This window comes from Zootermopsis nevadensis, unplaced genomic scaffold (genome assembly GCF_977971745.1).
Source record: "Zootermopsis nevadensis isolate Lab colony 2312 unplaced genomic scaffold, Znev_1.0 Znev_ptg000028l, whole genome shotgun sequence".
NCBI classification, from domain to species: Eukaryota; Metazoa; Arthropoda; class Insecta; order Blattodea; family Termopsidae; genus Zootermopsis; species Zootermopsis nevadensis.
The window spans coordinates 9835345-9848140 of NW_028259160.1; the positions used below are offsets into that span (position 1 = coordinate 9835345).

General features: G+C 39.1%; 1 protein-coding gene and 1 non-coding gene across 4 annotated transcripts in view; both read left to right on the forward strand.

Moving 5' to 3' along the window:
* Positions 1 to 12796, forward strand: part of LOC110839403 (Fanconi anemia group J protein homolog) — a 147879-nt gene that overhangs the window by 42683 nt on the left and 92400 nt on the right. The window lies entirely within an intron of this gene.
* TRNAL-CAA (transfer RNA leucine (anticodon CAA)) lies at positions 9343 to 9458 on the forward strand. The gene is made up of 2 exons: positions 9343 to 9380; positions 9414 to 9458. It is a non-coding gene; the product is annotated as a tRNA-Leu (tRNA).

Here is a 12796-nt window from a genome sequence, read left to right on the forward strand (position 1 = left end):
AATTGTCAGCACCTTAATGTTGACGAAGTAACGCACATTTAACATCAAGTTGAATATATTGTGGATAACATTTAACTGATAAATCATGATATGCATAAAATACTCTCCCAGCTTTGAACTGCTTGACTAATTCACTACACACAGACACCTCTACTTTTACACCTGCCTAATTGCTATTAGGACCCTGATCGATATCTAAATCGATATGCGCGACCAGACATAATGCGCACTGGGAACGATACGTCACTGTAAATGGCAGCTGCATGTTCTTTTTGTTTTTTGTACGTAGCACCAAACCAGTATTACTAATTCTTATTCCGTCGGACACGTTGGTCTGTGTGCCTTAATTCAACTCTTGCTATTACACTTTGCGGAAATAACTCAAAACTTAATTTTTTATGGACTCTTGTTATCCGGATCATGACGTTATGTTTTCTTGTAGGTACAGAGTGGCGCACGAGATGTTGAACTATTTATATTTAGGTTTAATTCAATATTACACCACATAAGTTTACAAACTACATAAACTTTGAAACACAAAAGCATGGAGACGTCTCTGTGTAACAGTCACACTCTTTGTTTCTGCGTACAAAAGCACCAATTTCGCTCTTTGTTCAACAGTAAGCCGCCCCTTGTCAGCCATCTTAACCAACTGATCAGTGCTGAACCCTAGAGGACTTTCCATAAATCACTGCATCTATGCGCGAAGTTTGAAATATCAATACGACCAAAAAATTAAAAATAAATGGTTCAACATCTCGTGGGCCACCCTGTAGTTACAAATATTTCGGTGGCATATATCACCTCCGTTTTCAGTATTTTTTTTCGAAATATAGGCAACCACCTGCAAGATTACATGGTATCATGACTCAGGAGAATACAGTCAACATTTTTAACTCCGTGAGAATCTCAAATCTTGCATAAATTTTATGTTAATTCTGTGTCTTCTTGTGCAAGCCATAGGACATATAGACCTATAAATTTATCTGCTCTTTACAGACGATGGTTCTATCCAAACTCTTTGATTTTGGTCGATTGAATTGTCGTGATGGAGTACTGCAGATGACCGTTGGTGCAGGAACTATGAAATTATGTAAATGTTTTAGGTTACGTGGCTGGTGACATGTTTCGACGTCTCTAATACGTAATCATGAGATCGCCTGACGGGGATATAAAACCTTGAGGCAAAGTGGTGTATCTGTAATTCTGAATGCTTCAGAATGAAAATGTCACTAATAAGAAATAATGGAAGGAAAATGGATAGCTTGTAGTTGATGTCAGTTGTTCCATTTTGTGGCTTTAAAATTGATATAATTAAGGGTTTCATATAGGGTTTAACGTGGATATATCTGGAGGGCGGTGTCATTCCCTTAGGCGGAGATTATATTTGAAGTGTAGTTGTGTCGTCTATTGTTGCATTAATGCGTCTCACAAACGGGCCTTTTCGTGTCTCAGTTAGCACCTGCCACCTTGCTTCGAGTTGGGGGGGGGGGGGGGGGACATATTAACACAAAACGAGTAGGAGAGTTTCGTAATATTCAAGTAAATAATAGGCAGTGCGTTCAGTTCGTTGGCATCAGTATATTAAAGCGCAGAGACACTACAGCTTAACGTCACTTTGAGTTCAAGTCCCAATCAATCCAAACCATTGTAAATGATACAGTTGATACAGCACAATTAAAAATCTATGGAGCGAACAAGAGATGTGAAATGCTTTCAAATTTTTGATTGGGACGCATGAAGGGAAGAGACCACTCCGAAGATCTAAGTGTAAATAGCAGGATAATATTAAAATGAATCTTAGTGAAACGCGTTTGGAAGATGTGGATTGGATTAATCTTGCTTAGGATAATTCGGTGGCGGACTCTGTGATAACTTTTGGGTTTCATGAAAGGTGGGTAATTTTTTGATTAGCTGAACGTACTATTTTTAAGTTCTCAAGGGCTAAGCACTCTGCTCCGTGTAGGAAGTTAGTTAATTACGAAGCAAACAAGTAGCAAATTAAATGATCTAAACTCATTCTGTTAATGACCATGTATGCAAATCAATTTTCCCTGCAACACAGTTCACGATCTCTGATATCAAACCTGAATTCAATTAAAATAACTAATACATCTACTTTGTACGCCTCCACATCAACTGACCTATCTTGAAGTTAAGAAAAGAGAGTTTTACGGGTTTGGGATTGTGTCCTGTTGTGTTTCAGCTTTAGCATTTGCGGTGTTGTGTCTTCATGGTTCTGCTTCCAGTGCGTTGGTTTATCTCATCTTTCCGCAGTTGCAAATAAGAGAACGATTAAGAAGAGTGGTAATTAAAACCCATGACATCCTGACACAAGCGTAGCGTAATCTGTCGTGATTATTTTTTTTATGATTTATACTTGGTGTGTGGGAGTAGGTGCGCCATGTTCCCTTAGCTACCTCTCAAACGTTTGCTACGGTGCCAAGCGCCACCATCAGTTACCTCCCTCCCGTCGTGTTTCGTTAACAAGGGGACGATTTCTGGTCATTAGAGAAAGGCAGGAAGCATATCTTTATGCAAAGGACCCTCAGCCTTTCCTTGCATGCACACAGGCATTTGAAAGTCTGGCGTGGAAGTTCTATCCGAATTCTATTGCAAGGGTGAACGTCCATGCTTCGTTGCTTATAACAATACTAGTTATCTTTCGGGATAATCGACAAACACATTTTTAAATTGAAGTAATATAAGCCTGTGTTATAGTTTCAGTATCTGTTTTCAGTTTAACCTATGAGTATAGATAACTTCATTTTGAGACAAGAAAATGATGACAACTAATCATTTCTAAAAGAGTCCTTCTTCAGAAGATAATAGTTGTTCAGTCTGCAATACTGAGGTTTTTGGACTATGCTCATCTTCCGGCATCTTAAAACACACGACGTTTCGAAGAGTGGGTGTCTCTTCATCCTCGCGTTCAAGGAATGACACCATTGATTGGGGTTAGCTCTTTCTACCGGACACCTCAGAGTAGGTGCCCCCTTGTTACAACTGATGACGAAGAGAGGTTACACTTTTCGAAGTGTTTGTGTGTTTTATATTGCCTGACAATATATAAAATCCAAGAAAAACCCCTCATTAGTCCAGAGTGCAGTACACCATCGTCAGAACCCTTTAGAATATAATTGTTCTGCATTCACAAGGGCCTACCATCGACCCTTTTTCAATAGGAATGTAAATCTCTATATGAAACTACATGTAATCGTATGTTTTAAAATTACAAGATACTGACTGCAAAGACTTGATTTAATCCGCGTTTATCAATACGCCCATGAGACTTTGCTTACCCCTAGATCAGAAACGCTTATATAAATCATCGGATATAATCCGTTATGTTAAAAGAAGTTAACTTAAGAGCTTCAGAATCGATCATGGTCCTTCTAAATTGGAAACAGCCACAATTCATAAGGAAAATGCTTCATTTTTCCCACGGAATCAGGTACACAGAACATTGTACCAGAGTCGCGTGACAAAAGAACATCAGTAGCTGGACTGGAAATGATTCACGTTTAGAACAAGAGAGCATCGTGCCACTAAGTTGTTTAACTACGCTCTTTAAAATACTTGTGCAGGTTTACAACAGTTTCACTGTTCTCTTGACATGAACCTCGTAAAACATGGGTACAATAGTTTCGCTCGAGATTCCCTTTGTAAATCCTATTATTCGACTCAGGTCGGTGGAAAGTTTACATTAGTTTATCAACTAAATTAGCGAATTTTCAAATTGGGCCAAAACATTGAAATGTGAAATGTGTCTAAGGTTTTAAACCTGACCTCCCTAGACTAGTTTCCTATAATCTGTTTCAAAAGGCCCATTACATTTAAACTCTTCTTATATATTGTTTTCAATTAGTTTAATTCTTTTATATACATCTGTTAATTAACTAAATTTTTATTTCTTCCAAAATATTTTAATCTACTTTATGAACTGTTAGTTATCTCAGGAAAAATGTATAGGCTATATGAAGTTTATATATACACTTATTTGTAGACCTATTGGTTTTGATGTACTATTGTCACACAAGATTAAACACCAGTAGTGTTCGCAGTTTTGTTGCTATCAATGTTAGGAAATTTGATGAGAGAATGTTGGAAATGTTATATTGTCCGTGTCAAGTTTCGTTAAAATTTATTAAATTGTTCAGAATTTATCTACGGGGAAAAACACACTGACAAATGATCAAGGTATCAAAAGTTGATCTTCGGGTTACATATAAATATTTCCGAAGTACCGTAAAGAACGAACGTCCGCAACAGATTTATGAAGTCAGATAATCAGTGTGACAGGTAAGAAACATCAGCATTTGTTTGATGAAGCGTGAAAAGACCCCCATTTGACTCAGCGCACCGTACCGTGCCTTCTCCTACCATTATGTCTGCGTGTCTGTAAAGTTGGTAACGAATGTCACCAGGTACAGCATACCGCTTAGCTATCGGGGAAAACTGATGTTTATAATCTCCTCACAACAGTATGGGAACGATAACAATAATAAGATTAATGACTAGAAAAATGTATCTGTAGTTTAGCAGCCCTTCGCCATGTTAAATCACCATGCATTTAAATAAGGCCCAATTTTGGAGTCTTCGTTATAATCACGGGAAAATAAATGACAGGGGAGAGAGATAGACACAGTGGTTCGTGACGTAGCCTACGAAGTCATATATTCTGACGTGCTTTAAACCATTTCTCTTAGATGGTACTTGGCATGCTTTTCTCAGCGCCGCACATTTGTGCTGAAGGTAAATGGAAAGATTTGTTACGAACATACATTCTTCTCTGAATGTCTTTGGCTACTGCGATATATTCGTACTTTCTTTGCTTTACGTTTCATAAATCATCTGTCCTTAAAAAGACTTGGAAGATCTTAAAATTTTAAAAATCTCTATGTTTTGGAAGATATATCTTCTTCGATTTCAGTTAAACCGGGAAAGGTAAGCTTCATTTAAATTTGTACAGGCTGTTATCACTGTTTAACTGCTAAACCATATTTCGTACAATTACGCTAGTTGCGCGCATGCGCTGATCGTTATCCAAAGTAACGAGTTTAAGTATTTATCAGGTCTTAATAAGGGGTGTACAGAGCCACGAAACACAGGTTTCTTGTTGTGAACGATGGCAGAGGGACTATGAAAAATATTAATTTCCGTCCAGCCATTTTCTAATTTTTCTTGCGTGTAAATAAATACACTTTGAAGGGGTTGGCTTTAGGTTAGGTTAGGTTACATTAGCTAGTAAAATAAAACGCTATGTACGAGGAAGTACAATAATATCAGACCGCTGCGTATGTTCATTGCATTTTGGATGTGTAACACTATTTATTCTTAACTTCGTCTCCAGATTGACGCTGGAGGCCAGCTTAAAATCTGGCTGCTTTACTCCAGTGAAAAAGATTGCAGTAAACTTCGGATAGACGATTTCACTGGCTCCACAGCTATTTGTAAAAGAATAATATTTGCCACTGCCGACAATCGATCCAAAGTCTTTCATGTCATAGACTAATTAATTTACTGACTGATCTGTCTCGGATCTTTAAAAACTATTTTTATGGCTGCGTCAGAATATTAATTTTATTTGGGAAGTAAATTTTAGCAAGTAATCTAAAAACTAAATCTTATCTCACGTTCCTACTTTCATCAAGAGCGAAGTATTTACACGCGGATTTAAGGACGGCTGAAGACAAAGTTAAGGCGTTCAGAAGAACTTCGGATATCCGAAACTCGCCAATAAATTCACGCCAAATATTCATATAGTCCTGCCTGATTTTTTGTTGTTGATAATTTCGGCAAGCGCTTTGCAGAGTGTAGTTTCTGATTCGCGGCAATATGACTAGTAAACACAATTTTGGATTTATCGTTTCTTAAATTACGACACAGCCTATGCTTTGCAACACATGACAGAGAGGGCGAGTGACTGATGATTTCATCAAGCGAAACGGAGCTGGAGACTAATACACGTGTGAAGCGGGGCGTATAAATGTCAGGCTGTGATCTTTGATGAAGTACCATAGATTATGTCCGCGACAGAACGCGTTGCAGAAAACAAGCCTGCATACTGCACATGCTCACCACGGTTTCTGAAATCGAAAGTCCGGGGTTTGAATCTTGAAACACTGGGTTGGATTTTGAAGTGAGGGGATTATGGAGGGGAGGTACATGTTTTTCCTCTGCCCTGATGTCTAATGGTAATTTTTTTTTAATACGATAACAAATTTCTAGTTTTAGAAGAAACAAGAAATTTCTTGACCGGTTAAATGATGCTGGTCCCGTCCAATTGGCTAGTTAGTTAATTTAGAGCGAGAAATTACGTGAATTGTTCCAATAAATGCTGGCAAACCGAATGATTAAGTGTCATGAAATGCCTTAAACTTTTTACACTGCAGTTGTTCCGTTGGGCGGACTGTAATGTTTCCCCAGATGGAGAGCATAGCCTCTTTCTTTATTGTTGTCTGCAGTGGTGTGCTGTTGCGCACAATTACGTACGAGATTTATGAGACGCACCCCCACGTCGTGTCTCCAAGGTCTACCAATCACGCAAATAGCTCCGGCTTGTTTCACGAAGCGTCCCTCGTCTTAGCCGACAATCTTATTAGTCATGTGACTGTAGGATTCCAGTTCGAATGTTGTTGAAAGAACAGAAAATAAGACACCGAAAACAGGAAAAGTATGAATATAGGAAATCGTGGGGCAAGTTAGTGTATCGGTAACACTCTGGACTCATAAATATTACTGTCTTTTGCGATGTTGCACCGTGTAGTCTCGTAGAAATTGACTGACGTTTCAGAGGCTTTTATTGCCTCTATCATCAGGGCATCACCCTTACTACAACAACCCAGAAAACAACCATCTTCATACTCGCCACCGTGAGAACCTCATGTATCACTTTAAATGATCCGTTTAAATTATTGTATTGTATTTTACATTTCATTGAATATTATCTTCACATTCTTCTGTGTAAGTACTGAATATTACAATTTTTTGATATTGTAAGGCACCTTACAGAGAAACCCCTGTTCTGAAATTAAGTTCAAGATGTTCATCTTATTAACTTAATAGAAAACAAATTCCATTAAGTATGACACTAGTTAAGCAGCTAATAATAGTTCAACTAAGCAAGAAATTTCCCACCATTTATGGAACCCGAAGATGCATTACCGTGTTTACAGCAGCCCAACATCGGTCTTTTCTCTGATCAACATGAATATATTCCACATCCTATTTTGCTGTAATTAATCATAATATCCTCGTATCAACGCCTCGGTCTTCTAAGTGGCCTTCACTTCTTCAGGCGTTCCACCCAAAACTTTGTAAGCATTTCCGGTGAATGCGTGCATGCTACAAGCATCACCGATCTCAGTCCCTGCTTTGAGCATCCTATGGCTAAGTAGTAACATGAACATTTTTATGTACAAAAATGCAGTTCATTTACGGGTTATAAACTCTGTACTTGAAGACAAAGACCACTTTACCAGATGGTCATCAGAGAAAGGTTTCACTGTAATTCATGACACATCATTAAAATACATAAGTGTCAACGATACAGTCCAGTGGTAAGGCGGAAGTTAAATCGCGACTCGTGGTGACGCCTGCTGGGTGTGTTCAGAAATATTACCCGGGTTACTTCAACTGGAAAAATAATAACGGAAATGCGACAGTGTAATCATTGTTAAGTATTATTGTAAGAGGCTGGGAGACATTCTAATCTAAACTGTATTTTAAAGTGTTCAGCTAAATAACAGCTCAAGTTACACAGTGTACAGTATATCGAATTATAAATTTATTTCGTACATCCATATCAAATTTCTATACAATTTAAAAACACTATAATTCGTTAAAGAATGTGAATTAGTAATTGCTTAAGTAAAGTAAAGTTTGTCCCACTATACGCCATGTAGGCGTTTGGGGTGAGTGGAGGTATAGCTCCTCTCTTCCTTGACCTCGGCACTAGATGTGGGTGAGTGGTCAGCATCACGCCCCGGGAAAGGAACCCGGTACCCATTGTAGAGGAGGCTGGGTGGGCCCCAGAGCCGATCTGGACGCAGAGGCTAGAGGAAAAATCCTCTGTCCCCGTCGGAGATCGAACCCCGGTCGTCCAGCCCGTAGCTAGTCACTATACTGACTGAGCTATCCCGGCTTACTTAATCAAATTTTGACTTCAATAAAGCAGCTTCAAATTTACGAATTATCATTTAAAATGAATGACCGTTTTTAAGTTTACGAGACTGGACGTAATTCCCACCTGTCTACATTCTCATTCGAAGCTACATGACGCTAAGAATTGACATAACATATTAAAACAGAGACACAAGGAACTGTTGACACAAACGAACAAGTTTATTTACCTCAATTCGCATTATTAAGTCTAACGTACATCGAGTAAACAGCCGGATAAGAGAGTTCTTAACCAACTTTTAATGGCGTAAGTTTGTATTCAAAGTAGGGTAGGATGGGGTGGGGTAGAAGGTGGAAAGTGGAAATGAATTAAGACTGACGCTAAACACTGCGGAGCCATTCATCAGCACAAAACAGTGACAGTGAACAATAGTGGCACTAAACGTTTAACTACCTCACCCTGGAGGAGTGAAGAGACTTGATCTTCTTCCGGCGGAAATGGCGTCACGCTCCTCTCACCCAGCAATCGCGTTAAACGAGCAAGTTGCTTGCATCACTGACCAGCAATTTTACCGTCACCGCTCTATACGGGAGAGACAGATAACTTCTTTGCCGACATATACACTCTAGCAATTCCGATACTATAATTATACCTTTCCTCAGCTGGATTGTTTACAGCGTTCCGAATCATCGCGTAATCAGTGAGTTCCAGCAGGATTCTGACCGCTATATTAATCTTGAAAATTAAGTGAATGAAGATTGTTCTCAATATGACTTAATCACTTTGGAAAAAGAGGCGCAGCGAGGTACCGAAACGTCTTGCATGTAAAATAAACTTTAGCTAATGGGAAATGATCTGAGGATGTCATGGCAACGGATGTTGACGCCGTGTGGGTTGGTAGATTGGTGCTAACGTTCTGAGGAAAATCCCTGAAGATGAAGGCAGTATGTTTCTTCAAAACGTTTGTATCTACCTACAAGTTCACACGACGTCACAGTCCAGAACATTATCGACAGTTTTATAACCTTGAGAACCTCAAATTTTCCAATATATTATCTCTACTGCATCCAAATATATTTCTATGGACAGAACTTCTGTACGAAATAATATTTCTCTTCGCAGACGTTAAGGTGTAGGTCCTCGTAATGTTGCAAATTATCAAGAATACGATATAGACGATAAGTAAGAAGATAGGAGTTCTGTTTGTGTTATCAACTGTCAGAATGGCCGAGCGGTCTAAGGCGCCAGACTCAAGGCACGTCCTTGCCTATGCTATAGGTTCTTAGAATTCTGGTCCTCTCTGAGGGCGTGGGTTCGAATCCCACTTCTGACACAATTTTTATTTTATTAACGCACTTTTTAATACTAAATAAATTTGTTGTTTACTGCAGGTTATAAAAAATAATTATCGATATTTGATTCAGCAGCCTACAAAATAAATTTTCCTTCGAGTTTCTACCCCGGTATCTTGCTTTGTCCTTAAAAGTTTCTTTGAAGGGCAACAGTTTTACTCTAACCGATCTTCTGCACGGCGTATTTAGGAAGGAAGTGGGCCAGTCCAAATTGATCTTGTTCAAAGAACTTGTGTTCTCCCGCTGGGGACACAATTTCGTTAGTGCACGACTCGAATAAAATAGTCCTGCTTAATGAAAATGGACCAAGAGCCATCTCGTCTATACCAACAAATATTTAAAAGTGAGAAGCAAATTATTCAGCATAGAACAAGTAGGCAGACAGCTGGTTTTATGGATTTACCGTTGTATAACATTTCGGAACCAACTCATCTTTTCGGAGAGTGAATCTGTTTCCGTCTTCAAGTTAAAAGTTGAGAAATGCCTATTCTGATGAGCCACTTAGGAAGAACTATTCTCAATCTCTGTCATTTCAATTTGTAAGTGTGTACGTCTGTCCGCCCGTCCCATTTTTGTCCATAAGGCCTTGAGATGGGCTGACCACTTCAAAGATAACACACCAAACGTCTAAAAGGATTCTTTATTGTTTCAAAATTAAATATTAATCGGAGTTAGCCAGGGATTTTGATATATTTAAGTTAAATAGAACACAACATTTATTAATAAAATATTCCATTACTTGGCAATGACTTATGCTATAAAGATGATAACTTAAGGATAATGCTCATATTAAAAATTATAGCAACAGTAATGAAGAATCCTGCGAAAAACGCCGTGTATGAGAACGTCACTTTGGAACGGGATTCGATATAAAACATTAAACAAAAGAGAGATTAGACAAAATAATGGCAAGTTTTATAAGGAACATCATAATTTGTACTTCTCTCTGATTAATATTAAGGTGGTAAAATCAAAATGGGTAAGATGGACTTGACACATAGCACCAACGGAGGAAGTAACAAGCATTTAAAATTTTAGTCGAGAAGGCCGAAGTTATTAGACCACTTGTGTGCGAACTAGATTCATCTGGCTTCAGTGAAGAGTCCTACGACGGGCAACTGTAAACAAAATAAACTCTCGGTTTTCATAAAGACTCAAGTAATTTGTGTGACTATCTGAATGTTTTTCTTCGCTTTTCAAGACTGACTGTACTCTGCGGAGTTGGTTAATGTTTCTTTCCAGTAGTTCTGGATGCATGTATGGCGTGACAGACAGACACACATCAAACATCCTCCTTTATAAGGTTCCAAATGCCCTGAAATTGCTCGTCTGTATCAAGCAACTCAAAGTTAATATTGGGACTAATACGAGTCGACCATGGAAATTATATTTGTTTCCAGAAGTTAGTTGCAGCATTAGAAAGTTTCAGTGTGAACGGACATTGCATGTCGAGGGCTAGTTGCAGCCGTTGAACCTCCCCAGGGCCCCGTCGCGTCCGATTTACGACAGTTATCTGTGTAACGGGAGCCGTGACATCAGAAGATGACCACCCTTGGGGACAACAGCAATTACAGATAGAGTAGCAACTTACAGAATTAGGACAGGGTACAATATTAGCAGCAGAAAAGATTTCAAAAACTCTTGAGGCAGTATTCCAGAAGAGCGTATCAGTATATTTGTATAAACGGAGATATTTGGTCTAACGACATAAAATAGTGGGATGCATGTCATAAAAGAAGGGCGAAATGCTAATATCAGCCTAAAAATTTAGTCAGTTTAATTCAAGCATGGATATCAAATACCAGGAATCATCTACATCTTTTGCTAAGGCTATTTATTTATTATTCATTTTAATATTATCCTCCCATCTATGCGGCGAGTATGAAGATGACTGTCTTCTGTAAGTTGGTCCGGCTCCATCAGGGCGCTGAAGCTGTCATTGTCCTGATGAAGGCAGTAATTACATCTAAACCGTCGGTCAGTGCGCAATATCGCAGAAGGTAATCACATCAGAGGGACCAAATCAGAAGGATTATATTGGAGGGACATATAGCACGCATAGAAGAGATGAGATATATAGTTGTAATCGCTACATTGTGACGTTCGGTTTGAGAAAATTAACTTGATCACAGTTACGGCGTAAGGGTGACTCTAGGTTGAGCCAAACACTGGTCATTTGTCTCAAGTTAGTTCGCTTCAACGGGCCGCGACAAACAAGGACCCCCGACTTGAGCGCGTAAGAGGCAGGGGAGCAGATCTGGCTGTGACACCCTCATCTATCACACTGTCCGCCTGACTGGCTGACCAACAGATCGGAGCCCCCAAGACAATATGTTTAACGACGCACCTACACAATGCGAAGTCCACTCAGGCATCAAAACTGGCAAACGGTAGCCTTATGTACGTCTGTTTACCGCCTACATAAGTGTTACAGTTATTACCGCATCTGGAAAAGACAAACCTGTATCCACATAAATTTACCACCAAGAAGTAGATTTTACGTGCTACGTGAATACCAAATAAAATACATTTAAGTGCAAAACAGATTTTAAACTTACGTTGTAGTCGTCTGAATCTTTGGGCCCTTCAGTCTACCGATTTTACACCAGCGTTTCTAGGAACATTCTCCAGTCGATCTGGACGCCGCGTTGTCCAACCCAGAAGAGGACTTCGATCGTAGATGCAGACTACAGATGAACAGATGTTACTACTGTACGAGGGTTTCACTGACTGAAATGAGTAAAGTGTGATTCCGTAACATATATCCAATATGTCAGAATGAAAACAGTGCACTTTTGAAGACAATTCATGAAAGTAGCCCGTATTTTTGTGTGGGAACACTGACCATCTGCTGCTATCATCTTGTGTAACTTACACGAGATAGGGGTCACAAGAAAATTAAGTAAATAACAGAAGAACTTTACTTCATTCCGTTTGTAATAGACCCTTATCGTCACCTCCCTCTTTCTTCAACCCCTCAGTCCATCCAGACTAAATTGCATCGGTCTGAAGCAGGGTAGCGAGTGGATGTATACACCACTGTTAAGATCTAGTACCAAGGGTGATTGCCTGAAAGGGAGAAGTCACAATTATGTTGCCAAAATTATCTGTTGTTGACGTTTATTAGTTCAAATATTACAAGAATAGACGCCTCATTCTCTGTATTATTACACACGTAAATTTTTAGGGACTTTTAATACAAAGTACTTTAAGAAGTCATAAGCAGGCTCTTTTGACGTACTGTGTTAAATTCAGTACTTGCTGCGACTTCTTGAAGAGACTGATTTATAATTAGGCCGATCACGCGTTCCTAACCAAT